The following is a 5000-nucleotide window of genomic DNA, read 5'->3' as shown; positions in this document are numbered from 1 at the left end:
GGTGCGGTCGGTTGCCTCGAACACCATCGGCACACGCTGGGCCCTGGTGCGGCAGCTTGCCTCGACCACCATCGGCACACGCTGGGCCCTGGTGCGGCCGGTTGCCTCGAGCACCATCGGCACACGCTCGGCCCTGGTGCGGCAGGTTGCCTCGACCACCATCGGCAGCCTCGACCACCATCGGCACACGCTGGGCCCTGGTGCGGGCGCTTGCCTCGACCACCATCGGCACACGCTCCGCCCTGGTGCGGTCGGTTGCCTCGAGCACCATCGGCACACGCTGGGCCCTGGTGCGGCAGGTTGCCTCGACCACCATCGGCACACGCTGGGCCCTGGTGCGGGCGCTTGCCTCGACCACCATCGGCACACGCTCCGCCCTGGTGCGGTCGGTTGCCTCGAGCACCATCGGCACACGCTGGGCCCTGGTGCGGCAGGTTGCCTCGACCACCATCGGCACACGCTGGGCCCTGGTGCGGGCGCTTGCCTCGACCACCATCGGCACACGCTGGGCCCTGGTGCGGGCGCTTGCCTCGACCACCATCGGCACACGCTGGGCCCTGGTGCGGCAGGTTGCCTCGACCACCATCGGCACACGCTGGGCCCTGGTGCGGGCGCTTGCCTCGAGCACCATCGGCACACGCTGGGCCCTGGTGCGGTCGGTTGCCTCGAGCACCATCGGCACACGCTGGGCCCTGGTGCGGCAGGTTGCCTCGACCATCATCGGCAGCCTCGACCACCATCGGCACACGCTGGGCCCTGGTGCGGGCGGTTGCCTCGACCACCATCGGCACACGCTGGGCCCTGGTGCGGTCGGTTGCCTCGAGCACCATCGGCACACGCTGGGCCCTGGTGCGGCAGGTTGCCTCGAGCACCATCGGCACACGCTGGGCCCTGGTGCGGCAGGTTGCCTCGACCACCATCGGCACACGCTGGGCCCTGGTGCGGGCGGTTGCCTCGACCACCATCGGCACACGCTGGGCCCTGGTGCGGGCGCTTGCCTCGAGCACCATCCGCACACGCTGGGCCCTGGTGCGGCAGGTTGCCTCGAGCACCATCGGCACACGCTGGGCCCTGGTGCGGCAGGTTGCCTCGAGCACCATCGGCACACGCTGGGCCCTGGTGCGGGAGCTTGCCTCGAGCGCCATCGGCACACGCTGGGCCCTGGTGCGGCAGGTTGCCTCGAGCCCCATCGGCACACGCTGGGCCCTGGTGCGGTCGGTTGCCTCGAGCACCATCGGCACACGCTGGGCGCTGGTGCGGGCGCTTGCCTCGACCAGCATCGGCACACGCTGGGCCCTGGTGCGGCAGGTTGCCTCGATCACCATCGGCACACGCTGGGCCCTGGTGCGACAGGTTGCCTCGAGCACCATCGGTACACTATCGGCCCTGGTGCGGGCGGTTGCCTCGACCACCGTCGGCACACGCTGGGCCCTGGTGCGGGCGCTTGCCTCGAGCACCATCGGCACACGCTGGGCCCTGGTGCGGCAGGTTGCCTCGAGCACCATCGGCACACGCTGGGCCCTGGTGCGGGAGCTTGCCTCGAGCGCCATCGGCACACGCTGGGCCCTGGTGCGGCAGGTTGCCTCGAGCACCATCGGCACACGCTGGGCCCTGGTGCGGTCGGTTGCCTCGAGCACCATCGGCACACGCTGGGCCCTGGTGCGGCAGGTTGCCTCGACCACCATCGGCACACGCTGGGCCCTGGTGCGGGCGCTTGCCTCGACCACCATCGGCACACGCTGGGCCCTGGTGCGGGCGCTTGCCTCGACCACCATCGGCACACGCTGGGCCCTGGTGCGGCAGGTTGCCTCGACCACCATCGGCACACGCTGGGCCCTGGTGCGGGCGCTTGCCTCGAGCACCATCGGCACACGCTGGGCCCTGGTGCGGTCGGTTGCCTCGAGCACCATCGGCACACGCTGGGCCCTGGTGCGGCAGGTTGCCTCGACCATCATCGGCAGCCTCGACCACCATCGGCACACGCTGGGCCCTGGTGCGGGCGGTTGCCTCGACCACCATCGGCACACGCTGGGCCCTGGTGCGGTCGGTTGCCTCGAGCACCATCGGCACACGCTGGGCCCTGGTGCGGCAGGTTGCCTCGAGCACCATCGGCACACGCTGGGCCCTGGTGCGGCAGGTTGCCTCGACCACCATCGGCACACGCTGGGCCCTGGTGCGGGCGGTTGCCTCGACCACCATCGGCACACGCTGGGCCCTGGTGCGGGCGCTTGCCTCGAGCACCATCCGCACACGCTGGGCCCTGGTGCGGCAGGTTGCCTCGAGCACCATCGGCACACGCTGGGCCCTGGTGCGGCAGGTTGCCTCGAGCACCATCGGCACACGCTGGGCCCTGGTGCGGGAGCTTGCCTCGAGCGCCATCGGCACACGCTGGGCCCTGGTGCGGCAGGTTGCCTCGAGCACCATCGGCACACGCTGGGCCCTGGTGCGGTCGGTTGCCTCGAGCACCATCGGCACACGCTGGGCGCTGGTGCGGGCGCTTGCCTCGACCAGCATCGGCACACGCTGGGCCCTGGTGCGGCAGGTTGCCTCGATCACCATCGGCACACGCTGGGCCCTGGTGCGACAGGTTGCCTCGAGCACCATCGGCACACTATCGGCCCTGGTGCGGGCGGTTGCCTCGACCACCGTCGGCACACGCTGGGCCCTGGTGCGGGCGCTTGCCTCGAGCACCATCGGCACACGCTGGGCCCTGGTGCGGGCGGTTGCCTCGAGCACCATCGGCACACGCTGGGCCCTGGTGGGTTTAGGCACATCTTCAAATTTCTGCCGTGCCAATGCCATTTTTATGGCTTGTAAATTCATACAATGGTCCCCTAAGCCTTCACGTGAAGTTTCGTTGGAAGATGACTCGTTTTCTATTTTTCATGATTTTTGAAACTTTTTGCGGTTCGGGATTTTTTAAAATTTTTTTATAAGGATTTTTGGCCCCAAATTTTGTAGGCATGATCCTTATATTTTTGTTGGCATGCACAAAAAAATTCAGCTAAAAACTCGAAGTAGAGAAGATTTTGTGACCGTTTGAAAAAAGTGTCCCCATTTCAGACACTTTAACGGCTACTGGCAGCAAACCTGTAAAATCTCAAATGCTCTTTAAGGGGGTGTGAATTCTCAGAGGTTTGATGAGGGATAGGGGGCCAACACAAGGCCAAGTACCAGCACCCATCGCACATCATGTGCGCACACCCCCCCGGCCCCCCTCCCAATCGCCGGAACCCCAATGCCGCCGGTCAGGTTCTCCGGCGGTACTCCGGCGATGCTCCGGCGATGCTGTCCCGAGTGAAAAAAATGCGGCACCAGCACATGCTGGAGCCAAGCATGGGCACCGTGGCTCAAAATCGAACTTCGGCCAAGGCCTCGACCATCAATGGCACATGATGACGCATGGTGATGGCACATGCATCGACCATCATCGGCATAGGCTGCCCTTCGGTACGGGCACTTGCCTCGACCGCCATCGGCACAAGCTGGGCCCTGGTGTGGGTTGTTGCCTCGATCACAATCGGCACATGCTGAGCCTTGGTGCGGGCGGTTGCCTCGAGCACCATCGGCAGACCCTGGGCCCTGGTGCGGCCGGTTGCCCCGATAACCATCGACACACGCTGGGCCCTGGGGCGGGCGCTTGCCCCCAGCACCATCGGCACACGCTGGGCCCTGGTGCGGGCGCTTGCCTCGACCACCATCGGCACACGCTGGGCACTGGTGCGGGCGCTTGCCTCGACCACCATCGGCACACGCTGGGCCCTGGTGCGGGCGCTTGCCCCCAGCACCATCGGCACACGCTGGGCCCTGGTGCGGGCGGTTGCCCCCAGCACCATCGGCACACGCAGGGCCCTGGTGCGGGCGGTTGCCCCGAACACCATCGGCACAAGTCGGCCCTTGGTGCGGGCTCCTGGCTCGACCACCATCGGCACACGCTGGGCCCTGGTGCGGGCGGTTGCCTCGAACACCATCGGCACACGCCGGCCCTTGGTGCGGCCGGTTGCCTCGACCACCATCGGCACACGCTCGGCCTTGGTGAGGGCGCTTGCCTCGACCACCATCGGCACACGCTGGGCCCTGGTGCGGGCGCTTGCCTCGACCACCATCGGCACACGCTCGGCCCTGGTGCGGGCGCTTGCCTCGACCACCATCGGCACACGCTGGGCCCTGGTGCGGGCGGTTGCCTCGACCACCATCGGCACACGCTCGACCTTGGTGAGGGCGCTTGCCTCGACCACCATCGGCACACGTTGGGCCCTGGTGCGGGCGCTTGCCTCGACCACCATCGGCACACGCTCGGCCTTGGTGCGGGCGGTTGCCTCGACCACCATCGGCACACGCTGGGCCCTGGTGCTGGCGGTTGCCTCGACCACCATCGGCACACGCTGGGCCCTGGTGCGGGCGGTTGCCTCGAACACCATCGGCACAAGCCGGCCCTTGGTGCGGGCGGTTGCCTCGACCACCATCGGCACACGCTGGGCCCTGGTGCGGACGGTTGCCTCGAGCACCATGGGCACACGCTGGCCCTTGGTGCGGGCTCTTGCCTCGACCACCATCAGCAGAAGATGGCCCCTACGTCGAACACCATCGATACATGCCGGGCCTTGGTGTGGGCACATGCCTCGAGCTGGTGCGGGCGGTTGCCTCGACCACCATCGGCTCACGTTGGCCCTTGTTGCGGGCACATGCCTCGACCACCATCGGCACCTGCGCACCCTCGGTGTGGGATTTGCTTGTTTGGAAAAAGTGTCCCCGTTTCAGACATTTTAACGTCTACTGGTAGCATATCTGTAAAATCTCTAATGCTCTTTAGGGGGTGGTGGTCCGGCACCCCCTCTCCCCCCCCCCACGGGGGGAGTAGGTGTGCGCGATGGGCCTCCCATTGCGTGCACCCCGGCCAACGTCCCTCGAACGAAATACAGGGCGTGCATGCCTTCCGGCGATTTTTGTCCGGCGACTGGTTGCTCCGGTGACCGGCAGGCGCCCATGGCCTCGATCGG

Source organism: Durio zibethinus, unplaced genomic scaffold (assembly GCF_047325235.1).
Source record: "Durio zibethinus cultivar Kanyao isolate XHJ-2024 unplaced genomic scaffold, ASM4732523v1 HiC_scaffold_219, whole genome shotgun sequence".
Taxonomy (NCBI): Eukaryota; Viridiplantae; Streptophyta; class Magnoliopsida; order Malvales; family Malvaceae; genus Durio; species Durio zibethinus.
This window is presented reverse-complemented; position numbering follows the sequence as displayed.